Below are 20,916 nucleotides of genomic sequence, written 5' to 3'. Positions count from 1 at the left end.
AGCTAGCACTGAAAATGTATTCATGATGAGTAAGCATGCTGTGACAAAACAGCCACACCATGAAAAAACATTTCCTAACACTGAAAGGTCACAAATGGTATTAAAATACAGGAGCTGTCATGTCTGAAACTTTTTATCTTCACTGTGTGACATGATTGCTCTCCCATTGCCACACTTGCTATCAATCAAAGCCTAAAGTAGTATTTTAAACTATAGTATGAATCTGTAGATAAAATATAGAAGATCTAAATACACACACACACACACACACACACACACACACACACACACACACACACACACACACACACACACACACACACACACACACACACACACACACACACACACACACACTTACCTGTACTTCATTCTGTTCCCTGCAGCCCATAAATCTCCCGCTCCGTTAATTCTCATTTCGCCGTGCCAGTACTTCATTCCGACGCTTCAGGCATATATGACAAAAGACATTTATTTAATTAATGGAAATACGTTTGAGTCCTGCACTGTCAGACGCACAACATTTGAGTCTTATTTCATTGCATGATGAAACTATAATGCATAGTAGTAAATATAGTTTCAGCATGCAATGAATACTGGGGCAGACTGACTTTGAAGATAGCATATTTAGAGTCATAGGATTGGGAACAGACATATTTTGAATACTGTTCCCCTGAAATATGATGTTTTAAGTAAGTTTTTGTTTAAGTTGGCTATTTGGCTGTTGAGTGTGTAGCTTCATTATTCTGGGAGACAATTTATGCTTGGCACACTGGGAGCTGGCATAGTGGTTAAGGTGTTTGCCTCACAAACAAAAGGTACAGGGTTTGATTTTCACTAAGAAAAATTGGCTAGGCTTAAAATGGTCTACAAGGCCAGCTCATCTGGTACTTACCTATGAACCTATGAAGTAGCTGTTGATGAAATACCTTGTATCCTGCAAGACAGACTAGAATGGAAGGTTAGGAAGTAACGTGAAAATAGATGAACAAATGTAGCATGTAGTGTAAGATGGAAAAGATAATGACCTGTAGTGGCATACAGGTAATTATCTTTGAGGGAGAAAGGTGGCTAAAGAATGCATTTGGTAAGGCATAATATGACACTTCAAAATGTTACTGAATGAGTCAGGAGGCAGCATAAACACACGCTAAATATAAGATATGAATATTTTTTGAGAAGAATCAGCATAGCAACACATGTAACTAATTACAATAATATGAGTTCTGTTTGGTGGTAATTTATAAATAAAACTGCCTAAATGTTGAGAAAAGAGGGATAAGGACCTGAGCTTCTCCCCTGTGCATTTGTGCATGGTGACTCTTCCAAGAAGCAATGATTACTGGCTGTGAATACAATCTTTAGCTGTCATGAAGACTGCCTTGAAGCAATGGCACTGATATAAGAGCTGACCAGGTCAGAAATAATAGAGGAGAAGTAATTTTCCCTGAACAGGACAAGGTCACTCACCACTGTGGGTTATGGTGATAACTCTGGCTGATCCAGCCTGAGAAAGTGAATGATGACACAAAACAAAAGAGGGCAAAGGTCAGAGCCATAACGAATTCTCCACAACTAAGAGAGTGACACAGTAGTGTAAATTTTTATTATGTGTTATCTTTTTTCTTCTTTCCTTTAATGCCGAAAAATAATTTGTTAAATCTTCTAGGACTGATTAATCTGCTTGCTAGACTAAACGCCATATTCTGTAAAATTGCACCAATACAAGCACAAAAGTTGTGGATAAGCGTGTAATATGTAAATATGTCTCAGTGAACTTAAGAATATTTCTCAGTAGTAACAGGAAACTGATGATCAGGCATAGCTACTCTGTAAGCAATGAATTGTCTCACAAAGTGTGATGTACATTAACAAAGTTAGACAATTACTATCACAATCTAAGCTGCCTGACATCCATAAATATATATCTACAACAGAATCTCCCAATAAGCTTAGAGACAACTATGGAATATCTCCATAAGTCCTTTATTATTAAAATATACTAGCTCTCACTTATGGATTCCATGGAGTCCAAAGGTACATTGTGACCTTGTTGTTCTAAAGAATACTCTGAATAAGCAGAGACAAAAGCACTTAATTTATTTACTTTTTGTTTTATTTTAAAATAAGTGTATTGAATAAAGCTTTTCTATGGTCCCTGACTTTACAGCATACTTTTTGGGATCCGCAGCTCTTCATAGTGCCTTTTGGTGTTTACACATTGACCTTGTAACAAAACAAACACATGAAAATGGACAAGAATTCCAACAAAGGAAACATATGCAATATATATGTGCAAGATATATGACACACCTACAAAGGTGGAAGGGAAATGGACAACATGGACCCACATCATGGAAGACATGGCATCAAGTCTTCATAGGAAAACAATAAAGCAGGACAACGATATGTAAGGTGACACTTTGAGAATGCATGTGTACACCCCATAGGGTTGTGTTGAAGTCAAATCAAACTACAATGAAGCAAATAGGCAATGTATGTCACATGGGCAGACTGTATTGCCAAAGTCAACAAAAAATAGACATACACAAATCACACACACATTATTGTGAAATCACGTAACAGCAAGAGGCATAGGAAAGCAAGCTAAGACTTGGTATCACATACACATATACTGTCATGTCAGTGTAAAACAACATGTGTAAAAACACCTGCATTTATATATCATTGACCCTGGTCATTACTGAGCACAGGACAGTCCTGTGAGCAGCATCACAGCTCATTAACTTGAAGTCAGTAACTGTTGACAGTTCCAAGGTACAACAGTATTTCTCTGTGGATCAGAATATGTGCAGAGGCATGTACATACATCATTGAATATGTGCACAATTTGCTGAAATGTGTGAATTTATGTGAATAAGGAATGGATGTGTAAATGTAACATAGGCCAACAATGGCTTACTGTACTGTTACTGAATAAATTATCATTACCACAGTGTATACATGAATGTTACATTAGTGGTCTATGCATTCAGTAAATGAGGAATGCCCATAAATATGAGATACATTTATATGACACAACATGGCATCAGCATCATCAACACATGCTGCACACAATGCAAGTATGCCAGAGACAGCATGACAACTGTCACCCAAAACACAGGGTCAAGAACATGTCATGACAATCCACAAATCATACCCATGCCACTGTGGTATTGGTGGAATATGGACAACATTTTGTTTTTGAGTTGCTGTCAGTGACACACATGTTTACAGTGGAACTGTTGCAGCACATTCTACAACAGGCCCCCCTGCACCACCCACACCCCACTACTTATATATACAAACTCTGAGATCGCACTACACTGAGGAAAGGGTACATCTCCTGATCCCCACTATAGTGCAATCTGCACTACATTGTCGAACCTTGCTATTGCAAATATTCGCTATTGTAAGGTTCGACAATGCAGTAATTGCAATTCCAGTTCTGCTACCTAAGTTTCGCACATTGGTTGATCGCACATAGTGCGATCGACAGTGTGATAGTAAACCATTTATACACTTATGCAAGGGATTGTACAGAACTTTAGCATAAACTTTGGCATAGTTGCCACTATTAGCTTGGGGTGGGGGTCAGAATGCATTTATACTTTCACCTAGGAGGGAATAGTTTGCCTTCATGAAGTTCTTTAGTCTGATTTTACCCTTTGTGAGTTTTGGTGTTAGTGTCAGTTCGAAGGTGACTGATTAGTGATCAGTTTTGACTAACAAGGGTCCAACAGATGCAGCAGTGCACCTGTTTGACATGTTGGTGAGGACCAGATCTAGAATGTTTGTTTCTCTTGTTGGGTATAGATATGCTCCAGGACATTTGAATTAATAAAGTCAAGGAATTGTTGTGCTAGTGAGTTTGGGTTAGAGTACGTTTCCCAGTTGATGGTGACATAATTGAAATCCCCTATAACTAGTGTGTTCAGTAACATTTGGATTAGCTTCAGTTTGGTTACATAGACTTTATGGGTGTCATGATCCATGGAGGGGGATCTATAACTGGCAAGGACTTGAATGGGGGTCTTACCCACCTGTATCCTGGACCTGGAGTAACTCCATGAAGTTGTCCAGTTTAACTAGACATGAGGTGAATTTATTTCTAATATAGATTGAAACATCACCTCCTTTGGTTTTCACACAATCATTTTGTGGTCTTGTGATCTAAAGGTGTGGAAGACATTGTAGCCTTGCAGGACTGTTGTACTCTCTGGGGCCTCAAACCAGGTTTCTGTGACTGCACCGACATCTACATCTTCTAGTGACAGAAGTGCTTCCAGGGAGTGCAGTTTTTGGTTTAAGCTCCTAGCATTTATTAGTATGATCCTTATTTTGTTCTGATTGGTTATTTTCATTTAGATAATGTTGTTTTGGAGACCTTGTCTAAAAAGAAATTATGGGAGAGGCAAGAGCCTTTGCCAGCAGCCAAAAGCTTATAGGTGCCAGGTGCAAACCATTTCTGGCATAGCAACGAGGTTTGAGAACCATGGCTTCCCAGGCAGACAGGAACTGGATCCCCTTGGAATGACACCAAAAACTAAGCCAATTATTGAAATCAATCATTTTTTGTTTATACTGTGGCATCCTTCTAGGTGAGGGTAGTATGCTGCTCAAGGCTAGGGACATACCTGCCTTGGACACATACTCACAGAGCTCAACCATGTCTCTCTTCATATAGTCCAGTATTGTACATCTTAGGTCATTCACCAACATGAACTATGACAGAGTCATAACGGTACTTGTTGCTGCCAGACCTGAGTGCATGCATTTTTTGGTGAATCCTGGCATTGGAAAGGCAGCTGACTGTGACTTTCTCCTTGTCCATCCTGGTGACTGGGACATCTGTGTGTCTCACTTTTGAGTCTCCAGTGATAAGAAAACTTGGTTTTTGGGTGTTATGTCTTACTGGCTTGGTGGGTGAGACACTGGTGTTGCTATGTGTCATGGGTGCTGTGGAGACTGTGTTAGCTGTAGCAGACTTGTGTTTTGGAGGTCTCTGGTGTTTTGCTAAGTTTTTTGAGAGAATCTCTGCGGATGTGGATTTACGTGTTTGATGCGTATTATGTGTATGAGAAGTACTATGTGAATACATAGGGGTGGGTGAGTAGACAACCTTCTCTGTGTTACTGTTTTGAGTGCGAGAGAGTATGGATTCTAGATTCTTGGTACAAATACATCTCTCCCACACTGTACTAGACTGTGCTATTAGTAGAGGGTTGTACATCACAGACACATAAAATATGTACCAATATTTCTTGCAAAGTAAAAATTCTAACTCAAAATTATCCATGATATCAAGATATCTTCCTGTTCTGCAGTCCGAATGTATGTCTGACCATCTCACTCATTCCAAATATAAAGATGAGAAAGTTGTCGAATTCAAATTAATAAAGAATGACGCAGTTATACGTGAAATTCAAGTTGCAGAAATATACCAGTCTGTTCCAAGCTTTACACAAAACACTGTAGTACAAGAGGGGCTGTTGGCAGAACATTATGGGTTACAGAGATATTCTTAAAAATCCGGCAAATAATCTATATAGTCATAAGCATGCTCAAAATAACCGCCAATGTCAATAACCAGGTATATAGAACTGCGTTTTTGAAAAAGTTTGAATGACACAACAATCATTAGGAATGTCCAGGTATACATAGGAGTGTGACACTTACCGTATGCATCAACTGGCTGTCTTCACACCCCAGCAACCCTCTAACAAAGATCCTCTGCATCCCTCCAATGCAGGTCATCATATTGGTGGCAAACCTGCACTCCAGTCTGGTAGATCCTGCATGTCATCAATGCTCCTTCATAATCCATTTCCAAATATAGATCATTGAGAAGTTCCATGGTCTGGATTTCAGCGATGCTCCACATCAGTGTAGATGGTCAACATCTAGGTGGTCTTCTCCTTGGTCCAATTAGGTGCCTGCATACGTCAAAGCCTCCAGGAAGAAGTTATCTCGATGATAATGTAGATGAGTTGAATAGGTCATAGTTCAATACATTGCTTACTGAGGTCTCACTTCACAGGTAGCAATGGTCTGATCTGTAAATGCATCACAATCAGTATTTAAAAGTAGCACTTATGGCATGTTATCAGAACACCGGAAGCTAAAAGGCATGTGCTACATATGGTCCCGTTTAATGATACTTATTGAATACTTCTGCAGAGCACCTTCTTGTTATGCCAACCTGTTGGTTAATGTGCCAAATTTCAGGAACGTAGCAGATATGCACAAATGGGATTCCAAAACCTTGAATTTTAATGAACCTTATGAATTATCTATGGCACAAAAGGGACTTAAAATATGTGTGCACATAGCTGGTCTTACTTTCAGTTATACATGACTCATACGTAGCTGCAAAGGTAATTTTGCACCTGCTAGAATTGCTGTGTTGCAAAATGTTTACCTCCTTATAGACCTATGTTAACATTACTCCTTATCAAAGTATATGTATATAGTTAGATTGACGCATTTATGGAAAATGTGTGCATTATGGAAAATGTTGTGGCTTACCGGAGGGGTGTGGGATTGACCTGTATGCATACAGGTGGTTATACCTGCATCAGTAACTTGCTGCACTCTCCCATACACAGTTGTATAGACAGATTTAAATAGCACAACTGAACAGTACACAAAGACGTATTCATGGATTTTCTGTATATTTTGCTGGTGACTCAATACACTCTGTGTTATATGTATGGAAAACTATGGATTTCAACATTATCCATCTGTATGTTGCTATGGATATTTATTCATTGATGCTTCTTAAAACAAGTATTAGAGCTACTGACTCAGATTCATTCAATTGTATTTGAAAAATAAAAAAAAAATTTGGAAAGAACTACTGACACAATAAAAAAGGATCCATGTTTGTTATCTGCTTACCATGTACTGTCTGCGGCCTGCTTATGGATGCCAAAGTTTTCTGATACTTTCTGCAAGTTGTTCAGTTGATATTTTCAGCTACTCTCTGCTAAAGCTGATGGCATTCACTGCTCAGTAATGATTGCATCAATATAAGCTCATCATGTACAACATTTCATATGAGTGATTTTTTTACACAGGTTGTCTGTTTAGACTCAAATTGCATTACAGCTACAGACATCATACATTTCTGCTCTACCCGTATGTTACATGTAGTATGTCAATGTGAATCACATGCAGAGTGTGTGGCCATAACTCTCAACCTGGAATCATCAAATATCTGGACAAAAGCCCATAAAAAGTACGTACAACTGGTCAAAAATCTGTACATTGTTTAACATAACATTTGCATACATAATTATGTAACCCTACCCACTCCAGTGGAATTGTGGGATACCATGTTTTAAGTGCAAACTGAATAATAGACAAAATATTAATGGCATAATCAACAGTATAATGTATAGTGTGTGTGTGTGTGTGTGTGTGTGTGTGTGTGTGTGTGTGTGTGTGTGTGTGTGTGTGTGTGTGTGTGTTCTTTATTCATTGGAATACCGCACCACCAAAACCTCATCTGATAACTCTGGTTAACTATTGGAAATAATTAAACTCTTCCCCCAGTCCTAAGGCTACCGTTACAACAATTTTATAAATTGCCAGCTTTCTATCATATACATTTCCAATAATAAAAATGTTTCTGAAGTACCTTATAATTTCTTAAGTTTACAATATCAAGCACTTAACTAGCATTCCTCAAATCTTACACTTTCTTCGTGGTGAATACTTCTCTCATGCAAAACATACCATACTAAATATATTCCAGATATTGTACACATGATATATATTAATATTATATTACAAATACTCCTCCACTCCGCATTTTACTGACATTTTACCTGTTACATATTATTACAATAGTACATTTTTTTAAATATTTGCTTGGGGGATGAGCCTGAAAATGGTCAGCAAAGATCGGGGTTCTACACTAGTTAATAAAGACAGACAGACATATTATGCACCATAACACTCAGTCAGTGGTTCACAAACATTACCGTAATTCTTTAAAAAAGTGTTATAGTTGCTGTTGTGTCTTTCGGCTTTTCCCGGTTAGGGGTTGCCACAGCGGAACTCCAGTCCGCTAATGATTGGCAGTAGATTTTTACGTGCCAAGTTAAAATTGAGCTTAGGACACATTGTGTTTACAAATGTGCATATTCAGATTAAAGCTAACAGGTATAATCTCTAGAAAAGGCAGCAGGTACAATTGGTGCACATTGCACAACACCAGACAGAAAAATAGCAACATTTTTCCAATTTGTGTTGTGATCATATACCCACCTTCAGTTAAAACCTAAGTAAGAAAATCAGGGACAACTGAAGTATGCATGTGTGCACTTAAAAAAGTGGCATTCATCCCATTGTCCGTTATCGTATATAAATGTTACCATAATGTAAGCAAAACATCACATTACACAACTTCTTGATCTTTGAAATGCCCTGCTATCCAACAAAGACACACACTACTAGAAACAATGTTAAGAGAAGAAAATACTCTAGTGCATCCAAAACAACCCAGAATGAAAGTAGCTTATAATGCCAACAAAAGTAGTTCCACAAAGAAAATGAAAATAACTTCTACTACTACCACAAATGACAGTACTGATAGACAGAATTTGATTGACAGAATTGATCTCCTTAATCACACAATTTTCTAATCAAAGACAGCAAATGTTGGAGTCAGAGTGCAGTCGCAAAAGTGAATTAATCAGAAATCTAGACTCTTATTTTGATGTAACATGTAACTGTTAACAGCCCTGAAAAAAAAAGTCTCACAAAACAACTGAGCACACGTCTTTCAGTCTGTAGCTACTGTATACATTTCGTGCACAAAACTGCAAAACAGGAAAACCCACTCTTGAAATATAAGTTCCCACCTCTTCCCTATTTTGTCTTACAGTTTACCCCAATCTGGCAGATTCAAATAGCAATAACTTTTAATCATTTTAAAAAAATAAACATAACTTGCCAGGTAAGCTGCCCCAGTGACTGCAAGTTAACTACAGTAAGAGAGTTATGGGCAAGATCAAAGTGAAATTCAACCTTTTATTTCATCCAGCTTTACAAGCAGCAAGCTAGCTAATTTTAACAAACAGAAGTGTACAGCTGCAGCAGAATCTTTCTGAATTCCTTTGCTGTATTTTTTTTATTTATTCTTTTTTACTTTTACTTACCTGGAGGAGGAAAGTTTGAGCCTCCCAGAGCAAGTACATTTTCTTGTCCTTCTGATTCTTGCGGACACGAGTGGGTGGGTGCTGGAGCGGACTCTAACTGCTGCAGAAGAACTTAAATTGTGCACAGCACAGCACACAGGGCAGGCTAGCTCTGCTCACTAAAGCTGATATTAATTCAAATCCACTGCCATCTAAAACAGTACTGTCCAAGTCTCTGACAGGTGGTCTGCCTCACAAAGCTGCTGATGTCATCATGCATACCCTCCCTTGTAATACTCTTGAAATATTTTGAAAAAAAAGATTCAGTTTGTGGGGTCTTCAATTAATTCAGGAAATGGATTCTTAGCTGATGCAATCTGAACTAAAGACAGGCAAGGAGATGGATGATTCAAAGTATACAGATAGATCTTTCTGGGCACTGCTGGAATTTTACTGGAAACATCTTGATATGGCTGGAATTTTATTGTCAGCTACAGAGACAATGTGGTAGTATCGTAAATATTTTTTAAGGGAGTGTATGTGTTTAAATGCCTTTATGTCTGAAGACTGGTAAAGTCTAAACACCACCTTAAAATAAAAAATAGGTACTTATGTATTAAAGCAACCAGGTTGCTGTATTTTGGCGACGGATTGCATTTACTGTTTATTAACCGAGCAGGCTGCGCAACTTTCATCCACAATCTGAACAAGAGATGCTCCATCATGTATAGCATATTTTAGTTTGATTTTTAAGTTTGATTATTAACTTTTATCCTATATGCTAATTGGTATCTGTAAAAGAAATAGAGGTGGTTATTCCTGTTGCAAACTTTTTTAAAGTTTGCTTTTTCGTCTGATTAGTCTTAGATTACTTATGTATTCAAGCAACCAGAATTAAAATCTTTCATAATTAAGCAAATAATGTTGTGTAATTATTATTAATGCACTTCTACTCCACACTGTCTACAGCTCGTATCTTGTATGTGCTTCTATTATCATAGCAAAAACAAGTTTGAAGACCCCTTTCACGAATTAAGCCTGTACAAAGATTGCCCATCATGTAACTACTTATGTCTGCTGTACAAATACATTTTGCTGTGAAATAAAGTATTCTTCTTTCTGAGTTTCTGCAATAATAATTTTTAAAATTCTGCAGGTTGAGAGGTATGAAAGGAAATCCACAACCAAACACAACCCCATGAGATAAATGAATTCCAATAATATATTAACAGTGAAAATGCTTAGCACAGTCAAGAGTAAGTTAAGATGGGACTGAACAAACACAATATGTAATTACATTCACCGCTACTCATTTACATTTGACTTGTATAGCAGTGTTATGAATAAAAACCACCATAACAAGCCTGATAAAACTTCATCTGAACTGAGACTAACCCTAAATCCCACAGTTCCACGTTTCCATTCTACTGGACACCAAGTGAAATATCTAAAAATATTTAGAATGACACAAGAAATATTGCTTAAAGTTTGTTGAGTATGGTTACTTAGCGATTATGCTTTCATTTCACAGGTGGCACTGGCTGCCTAATTAGCTCTACCACTTGATATGCAACTTCCAGTTTTGAAGTTAAAAACTTGACTACAATTTAAAAAAAGTCGGGAAATAAAGGGACCACTCATAAAATCGTGGCACCCCATTATTTTGTCCTCAAAAATGGTAAATACCAAGGAATTTGGTATGGTTGAGCAGTATGTTGTATGGCACAAGGTTGCTGTGTTTGGACCTCTATTAATGTGATATCCACCATAAGGGGTTCAAATCCAGCAGACAGCCTCTACAGATATCACATCTTATGCTGTTGCTCAAAGTGTTATGTATTGTTTTCATCCCACATATGGTTTTACATGCCATAATACTATATGGCACAGAGACTATTTCCTTGAGTTTTGCACTGCACAGGACTGCAGCGGGTTTACAGTGGCATAAACTGTCCACATAATCATCTCCATATGTGGTGCCCAAATTAATCTAACCATGTACATATAACTGTCTTTCAGATGGCAAACAGACCTAGGGTTGATAATTTCTCCACACAAAGAAATTGTTCATAGAAATGGTTCATAGATTAGTACTAAGCTAACTGCCCTTGTGAGCCATTTTAAGCCTAGCCAGTTATCCCTTGTGAGACTCAAACCCTGCACCTTGTGTTTGTAAGGCAAACACCTTAACCCTTAGGCCACCCTCCCAACCCTCCCAACAAGAGAATGAAATTATAATAGATTCTTTGTGCCAACATGAAGAGAGACTCCTTGGACAGGTAGGAAATGCAGTATGGAAGAATGAAGTCTTGACTGACCTTACCAACATTATTAATGCTGTGGAAGGTCACAACAGATCTTGGGAGGCCTGTTGCCAGTCGTGTTCTGGCATGAACCTTTATGCAGCCAATAGAGTTTGCCAGTATGAGAGGTGAGGGATGCCACCAGTGCTGGCCATCCATTGACACCCATGATGAGATCACACAGTTTCTTACATCACTGCATACAGTGAGTGGGAAGCAATGCATACTCAGGGGTGGGATAGACATAGGTGCTCCAGGCCACACATGTATGTGTTATTTTATATAACTTTGATGCATATAGAGTAAATCAGTCATAATGTATGCATAGTCATGTATTGTTATTTTTGTATTGTAGCAGAATTACATCATACGCATGGGTCCATATGAGGTAATGATGACTAACGTAACTGTGGTACGTACATAACAGTGAAACCAAAATGTGTAGTGTTGTCTGCATTCATTTCCACAGGTCTATCACTTCTGCACAACAGCAGGACATGACAGGTGAGTGTCTCCATATACCATTACTGTGATCATTACCTGTTATTGCCTTATCCTCTTGTCATGCTAGTGCTGTTTACTGTCATATTGCTATTTCTCTCACATTGTAAAATACAGGTATATCTTCTAGGGGCATGAGTCATGCAGGTGCACCTACAGACAGACCAGGTATGGTTCCCCAACTTGTTCATAGGCTGCAGCAATGTGTAGCAGACCTATGCTGTATGCAATTAATGTTGCTGTTTTTGTACACAGGGCATGTCAGTAACGTGCACATTACATAACGTGACTATCAGCAGACCCTGTTACTGTGTTGTATGTGTCATCATGTGACTATGCAGGGGTTTGCATACATGATTGTGTTTGCCTTGCCTGTACTTTCCCACTGCAGGATCCATATTATGACACACAAACTCATCACATAAGGAGGGTGTCACTGGTATACTATTACCTCTCTTTTATAGATATCACTGCTGTTATTCTTGTTGTTGTCCTCCCTGAATACTGTGCCCTACTACCCCTACACAGGACAGTGACCATCAGCATCTCAGCTACAAACACCTGGTATGTGTACGTATTACCTACCGTGTGTTTTACCTCTGTTTGAATGGTATGTGCTGACAAGGATGTGATTAAGAATGCTGTATTTATGCCCTTGTTTCCCTACAACAGCTGCATTTCATCCCTCTCCTCTGGTGCCATCTTCCCATGAGGACATGGCAGGTGTGTGTTATGCTTGTATTCCTAATATGTCATGTATATTGCAGATGTAATATAATTGTCAGCTCCCTGCTATTTAAGTTCCATGGCCCATGCACAGACAATCTTCTGGTAAGTCATTATTATCTGTAACATTGTAGTGAGATGTATGTGGCATAAATCATTAATGATATCCACTCTGTAGTACTGTAGTGAGATGTATGTGGCATAAGTCATTAATGATATCCAATCTGTAGCACTGTAGTGAGATATATGTGGCATATGTCATTAATGATATCTATTCTGTTACATTGTAGTGAGATATATGTGGCATAAGTCATTAATGATATCCAGTCTGTAACATTATAGTGAGATATATGTGGCATGTCATTAATGATATGCAATCTGTAACATTGTAGTGAGATATATGTGGCATAAGTCATTAATGATATCCAATCTGTAACATTGTAGTGAGATATATGTGGCATAAGTCATTAATGATATGCAATCTGTAACAATGTAGTGAGATATATGTGGCATATATCATTACTGACATACAGCATGTGATGTAAGCACATTTTCCTGACCTGTGTCATCTGTATCTTCTTTTAGCATGTCCACTCTTTTTATACCCCCTTTAGCCCATCCACTGATCCCAGTGTGGGATCACATGTATCTCAGTATGGTAACATGGCTTCTGGCACACAGGACAAAAACTTGGTGATACAGTCTGGCCCAAATGGTGACAGTTGTGTAGATGCAGCTGTAGCCTCACATGTAGATGAAAGCTTGTTCAGCCATTGTGACAATGAGGGAACATAAGACGGTGAACAGGATAAGACCTGTGGACCACAGCTCCATGCTGAGTCTGCTGGTGATGTTGGCACTTCCCCATAACAAACCAACATTGCACATCACAGTTGACATAGGTGTGTAGCTGATGTGCATGGGCACTTGTCAGAGGGTGTCTGTCTACTCCTACAAGCAAATGAGCAGTCCCATCGATGTCATGGATCTGGCAACCATGCACTTGCACATACCACAGATCATGTAGCATGTCAGCTCACATGTTGCATGTCAGCTGGGTGACAGGAGCACAGACATCTTGAGGTCATGGCATCATTTACTCGCAGAATGAAAGCATGTTATCTTTGTTACGGTCCATTGAATCTCTTGCTATGAACAGGGTTCTGTGTGCCTTGACAGTGCTTAGCTATTGTCAGATGGGAGAGGCAGGCCCCCCTCTCACCAGACCAAACCTTACTTATCAGACATTGATGTCTATGCTGCAATATGGACACATTTCTGCTGCTGACCATCTGATGTGGACTAAGCAGTCATGACCACACAGTCAAGTCACACTCACGCTCCTTCCCACAATGGGTATGCATAGCTGACATCACCCAATCAGTCTCCCCTGTGGAGCAAACTGGGCCAAGTGCTTCCCCACATGGCAGGTGCAGACCGGCCCACACTGTGAACCATTAGGTGGGCACCATAGACTGCATTAGGGTAACACTGACACTTAATCTACTCTGTCTGGTAATGTGAGTCTCATGCCATGGTGATGATGATTGCTGTGCAGACTACTGACAATGCCATCTGTCTGTGGTCATTGTGAAGTCTTATGCCAGGAGTCTAACATTTTTACTAATCATAAGTGACTCCATTTTGTTCATTGCACTTTATCCATACTTTACTTTGATATATGTTGCTTGTGATAGTGACAGCAGTTCTGCATTATGTCCTGAGTTATTTTGATAGTGGACAGATAGGAATGTGTTTCACAGATGTATATCCTTTTTGTTTTATTCCATACACATAGACACCATTATTAGTCTGTATACATACCTGTGTCACTTGTGGCCTAAGTTGACAGTCCCTGTCATGATAGATTTGTATATGCTTATAGTGTTATATTTTATAATTATGTTATGTCTGATATTCAGTGCGTATGTCTGCTGGATAACTGCAGCTGCAGTGGGGCAGCACTTGAACATCAATGTTTAACGTGTGTACTTTTGTATGTGTGTCTTGTTATAACTCAAAGGTGTGTGTGTCAGATGCTGCCATGTTGCCTGGTCCTGGACTTGTAGTCCAATCTTTTGTCACCAGTGCCTGTTTCTTATGCCCCCTATTTCCTCCTGCTCCTTCTCCTCCAATACCTGTGGGATGTCCTTTTCAGACATCTATGGTTCTTGAGGTACAGAGAGAAAACTGCCATGTGCTTTAGTTACCATGTTGTGTAGCATGGTACACACAGGAAATGTCTATGCTACCTTCTCAGATGTGTATTGCAGTGCAGCCCCAGATGTGTCCAAACATCTGAACTTACCTTTCACTACACCATACACATGCTCAATGGTATTTCATGTTGTTGCGTATGATCTACTGTAGGCCTCCTTTGCAGTGTTTGATGTTTCCATGTATGGGGTCGCTAGCCACGGCTTGAGTGGATCACCACAATCACCTGTTGTTGGGAGTAAACATATATATTGTCATCACTGATAATGTTGAGAGGAATGTCCTTACCTTTCATTCTAGAGGTATTCCTGTACTTACCCAGTAGTAGTACCTCAAGTATTTCACCTTGATGGAATGCAATCCTAAGTCCACTTTCTCACCATATGGCAGCATCATGAACACTTACTGGGTGTATTGCCATGATGTTTGCTATGCTGCCATCTGCTGCACACACATCCTGACAGTTCAGGGATGGTCACCCCTTTCTGTTGCTGTAGCTGTCTGCTTCAGGATGCATAGGGATCTTAATAGGGATGTGGGTGCATTCTATTACACCAAGTACATGGGAAGTTTACGAGGTTATGGAACTGGTGCATAATAGTTCTCTGCTCCATGGGGTCAGATGGAAAGTGTATGTATTCATCTACCTTGTTGCACATTGATGCCCAGAAATTTGACAGGATACGACTAGTAGCTGTCTGTGACACTCCTATAGCATCTCCCATGTGTCTTTGGAATGTCCCAGATGCCAGCACACCTAGGCTTAGACACACGTTTGAATTAAGATGGGTAGGATTGCCTTGCAATGTCTACACAGACATTTTGGGGCACACATGTTGCAAGTGGCCTGCATCAGCTATCTGTCTAGGTGGTACCTGTCAATGATTTGTGATCTGATAGCTGGTTTAGCTGCAGCCTTGCTCTCGCACTATCTGGCTGCCTTCTAGGGCTCACAGCCACATCCTTCTCCATTGCTTGTAGGACCACAGCCTGTTGTAGTTCTTTCATTGTAGGTAGCATTTTTATTTTCTGGTCAGTATTACTATGGCTTCCGTAGGATTTGGTGGGCATAGCTTCCATTCCTTGCATTGCAATATGGCATTTGCCAAGGATTTCGGAAGCAGAGTTTCATTGCAGTTTGTTGCATTTAAGTTTCATTGGGTGCACACAATGTGTTTTGTAGTCTGATGAACATGTGTCAAATCTGTAATTATCCTATGCTGAATAGTTGGACTGCATGTGATGTGTCTTCTGAAATCGCATCTGCAGCTGGCGCATGGAAGCCTTCCTTTGGCATGCTGCAATGCCCACAAATACCTTTTGAAATCTGGCCCATTATTTCCCTTGCATTGCAAGTACTTCTGCAAGACAGGCAAAAAACTGTTTTGTGTATTTTAGTGTGTACCCTTTGAATGAAGATGAAAAGGAGATTTTCATCTGTTTCTGTTGTGACCTGTTATTATACATTTTTGTCTGAAATCACTGATATGAAAGCTGTGGTAATGAAAATACATAATATTTTTTTTCCAGTTTGTGTAACTGGCAAATTTGCAATAATGTCTGGAAGTGGAGGATCAGAGGTACAACTCCAACTAAGCTTGCCTCTATCCTGAGCCGATGGTCACATTGTACTTACAAAAATAGAGTGGGTGAAGTAGGGTGTTTTGCTGTTCTAAGTATGTGTGTTTTATAATTATTTATTTATACTTTCTAGAAGCTGAGTGAAATAGTGTGTCACAGCAGAATGTGGAAACCCTGAAGCTTGATATTTCATAGAATATCCCTGCAAACATTTTTTTTTGTTTGCAAAAGCTACATTTTCCCAGTCACAGGTTGAGCTTTATAACACACAGCTATCATTCTGCCTTATGATTCTGGTGAAATCACACTACTATATGATATAATAAGGCTTATGTGATGTTCTTAACATGTCAGAAAAAGCTATTTTCATATAATGAGTTGCGTGACAAGACTCAGGAGCTAGAGGTAGTAGGGAGTGTAAATATGAATAAAACAAAAATGTGTGAGAATGCAAACAAAACTTTTTTTCTATTGTTTAGCAAGAGACACGTTGGCAGGAAAGTAATATGAGACAAGGAAATGTATTTGTTTTGACAGGTTAGCTTTGTTCATGCCTTATCTGCAAAAATGTCTAGCATTTTCCTTCGAACTCCATGACTGCACATTAACAACTTGCACTCTGTGATCGCACAATAACAACTCCCAGTTAAGCACTAAATGTCATTGCCTTGCATCTGAAACCTGGTGTAGGAATACAGTTTACCTGATTGGAATGCAGCGACATGTAAATAACAAACACTAATCGCATGAGTAGATTGTACAGCACACAGGGAGCAAAGCATCATATATTTAATTTTTAAAACAATCATTTCCTCTTTCACTTCATGGATTATGTCTAGGGATGTTTAGTTATGGAGATTCACATGAAAAATAAAGTAGAATTAAAGCCATCTAAATGTTGGGTTTGACCCCTGAGTTCTCTTAATTCATCTTTATGTCTAATGAAAATGAGACATTAAAAAACTGATGCAGTACAACAGAGGCCATTTCCAGGGTGAACAGAAGGCAATACACCACGTTAAAATGAATACCTGAATACACCACATTAAAATGAATACCTGAATACACCACGTTAAAATGAATACCTGAATATACCACATTAAACTGAATACCTGACTTAATTTCATTTGCACTTGTTTCAATGCTCTCAGCAAATCATCTAATTTCTATTTGCTTGCAGAACACGACTTAAAAGGGGATCTCTGAAATTAGTGGGCTTAACTACATGTGCACCTGCTTTAAAATGGGTTTGTTTAATATTAGCCAACAAAGGCACAATAAGAGATGATAGCCTGACTTAGTTCCCCTGAAAGATGAACAAGATTTTAAAAAGAATTAGACAATAAAGTCATTTAATGCTTCATTCCATAAATAAGTGCAAGGATTCAACAACTTGTTGTCTCTTACCATATTACACACACTGACACCATAGACCATCTGCTTGGATATTCCTATCACCCTGCAGTCTATGGCCTTGTCATTTTATCATTTTATAATCTGCTTGTCATGTCATTTACCCTACAGTTGTATTACTGCATAATAATAACTTTTATAATTTCTTAACTGTATCCTTTTTGGCATTGTATTCCTCTTAGCTCCTTATTGTTTTATGACCCTTTAACCATTTTTTAAACAAAACACTGGTTTATTAAATTATGCAGTTCTTTGGACAGTGCAAATCTCATGCATGGTGCACTTTTTATTCTACTATTTTAGGTAAATGGCCCAAATTATTTAATATGGTATGAATAGTCTCTACTAGTAAAATAACAGCAGGAGTAACAATGAGTACTATCTCTTACAAGTATCTGTAAACATGATCATGATTCCCAGTAAAAAGTTTTACGGCCTCAACAGATATATGACTTTCTCTAGCTTCCTATTCTTGTTAGCTACTTTCCATACTTCTCCTTCAAGAAGGTGTTTATCCCAGGATGCCCATTTCTTCTTATTAAAAGAATTAGGATGTTATTTGAATATACTCTTTTACTGCCTTTATGGGGTCATACGTTTATGAATCTTTACTAGGCCAATGACAACAATGACATTTTTAAGCCTAGCCATGCATCCTAAATCTCTGACAAGGTCTGTTACCCTTGATAAGTATAAGCAAGGGCTTGGGAGATGAAATATTTACAAGAAAAGACCTGTGAGAGGAACCATTTGCAGGCTGCTTGTATCCATTAGAGACACAGATGCCAAACAAGGGATGAATTTCCTGTTCCCCATCCAATTGTCCAAGTCACAGTTGAATTGGGATAGGGAGAAACCCTGCTTTACGTGGATGGGGAGCCTGTTCTAGAGAAGGGGTAATCTCTGGGATACATACCTATCACTTCAGCAGGTCCTATTTATATCACAGGCAAGGTTTATGTCTTTAGAATGGGTAATTCTGGTGCTGTTTGTTTTGCGGATATGCAGGATGTCCATCAAGGTGGGGTCTGACATTAGTTAGTGTGCCAGGCATAGATCTCTCAACAGCCTGTAGGTGACAGAAACAAAGGTAGGGCTTTGAGGTGGTCTGCATAGGACATGTTATTTATGTCTTCTAATCTTTTAGTGAGGAACCTCTGTGGACATTCCAGTTGTTATGTGTGCCTGGTTAGGTACATACCAAAGTGGGTATTGTACTCAATGACAGATCTGATGAAAGAACAATGACCTCCTTGGATCTTGATGCCATGTTTTGTTTATAAGTTGCACAACATGGAATGATTTCCTCGCTACTGTAGAATGTGATGGTCAAACACTAAAGTACTGCCTATATGTATCCCCAAGTCCCTGACTACTGAGTCAACTCTTAGGGGTGTGCTGTCAATATAATAGTTACCAGGGGTAGATGACTTTCCAAAGGATAATGTTATGCATTTCTTGGCATTTACTTTTAGTACAGTCTCTGGCACAAGTTGTGTGTGTGTGTGTGTGTGTGTGTGTGTGTGTGTGTGTGTGTGTGTGTGTGTGTGTGTGTGTGTGTGTGTGTGTGTGTGTGTGTGTGTGTGTGTGTGTGTGTGTGTGTGTGTGTGTGCGTATCAGCCCCTCATTTAGTTTTAGTGTGTGTGTGTGTGTGTGTGTGTGTGTGTGTGTGTGTGTGTGTGTGTGTGTGTGTGTGTGTGTGTGTGTCAGCCCCTCATTTAGTTTTAGTGTGTGTGTGTGTGTCAGCCGCTCATTTAGTTTTAGTTTTAGTGTGTGTGTGTGTGTGTGTGTGTGTGTGTGTGTGTGTGTGTGTGTGTGTGTGTGTGTGTGTGTATGTGTGTGTGTGTCAGCCCCTCCAGGAGAACATTAGTTTCAGTCAGGGATTCTGTGATTTCTACTAATGTGCAATCATCTGCAAATGATGTCAGCCAGAGTCCCTTGACATTGGCCTTGAGTTTAGATAAGTAAATGCCAAAAAGGAGCAGTCCCAGGACTGATCCCTGAGGGACTCAGCTTGTGACTGGCCTCTTTGTCTGTGAGCCAGATGGCTATCCACCAAGTGACATTAAGGTTTACAGTTAACCTCTTGAGTTTATCAACAATGCCTCAGTGGGGTCATTGGCAAAGTAGCATGGCCAGTTGACCATCTCCTTCCATGCTGACAAATATTGCACTCCCTTAGAATGACACCAGAATCTAAGCCAAAAGTCAGTCATCTTCTGTTTGTATTATGCCATCATCCTTGCTAGGCTCATATCAGCCTGGGACACATATTCGGAGAGTTCCATGATGTCTGTCTTCATATAGACTAGGAAAGTATGTCTCAGGTTATTTACGCCCACATGGACTATGACCGAGTCATACTAGTACTTGTAAAACCAATGATCTAAGTGCTTGTGTAATGTGGCAAATCCTGCCCCTAATATGCAAATGACCATGACTTTCTCCTTACTCAATCTGGTAAGAGGGACATCAGTGTTTCTCACAATGGAGTCTCCAATGACCAGAATTTTGGATTGTGTGGTGGCTTGCCTTATGGGCTTAGAAGTAGAAGTTCCATGAGATATGGCTGCATGTGTTTATGTCGGTGTTGTTTTGAAAGAGTGTATTCTGGACTGCTGATGGTATTTGTTATGTGTACTTCATCTATTCCAGTTCAAAAGCTTAATCTGCTCTGTATTAGGTTCCTGTGTGGATTTCTACTTTCTTGTTTCAGTTCTTTTTAATCAACTAGCAACATAATTGTTACTTTAGGTCCCACTGTACTTGTAAGTATAGGATATTTTATTCATCTCAACAAAAAGTTATCTTCCTTCAGTATCATTTATTTGCCTGCCAAGCCCTCAATCATGTTTTTGGCATAACATTTAAATCATGTAAGATTTTCACATCTCCAAAATATGTGTTCCCAGTCCCCTTTACTGTTTTTTCACATTTCCAACAGCTATCTCCTACCACTGAAAAGATCCTGTGTAGTCTATCTGGTATATACAAATATTTCTTCAAACATTTCCAAGCAAAAATTCTAA

The 20,916-nt window shown here is 39.1% G+C and overlaps 1 long non-coding RNA gene across 1 annotated transcript in view; it reads right to left on the bottom strand.

Annotated features, from left to right (window-relative positions):
- Window positions 1-9,602, bottom strand: part of LOC122808687 — a 211,634-nt gene extending 202,032 nt beyond the window's left edge. Inside the window, exon 1 of the long non-coding RNA XR_006365812.1 lies at window positions 9,168-9,602. This is a non-coding gene — a long non-coding RNA (uncharacterized LOC122808687). The remainder of the gene's footprint in view (window positions 1-9,167) is intronic.
- Window positions 9,603-20,916: the final 11,314 nt, after the last annotated feature.

Source organism: Protopterus annectens, chromosome 8.part0, assembly GCF_019279795.1.
Source record: "Protopterus annectens isolate FY-2018-M chromosome 8.part0, PAN1.0, whole genome shotgun sequence".
Lineage (NCBI taxonomy): Eukaryota > Metazoa > Chordata > Ceratodontiformes > Protopteridae > Protopterus > Protopterus annectens.
This window is presented reverse-complemented; position numbering and strand designations above follow the sequence as displayed.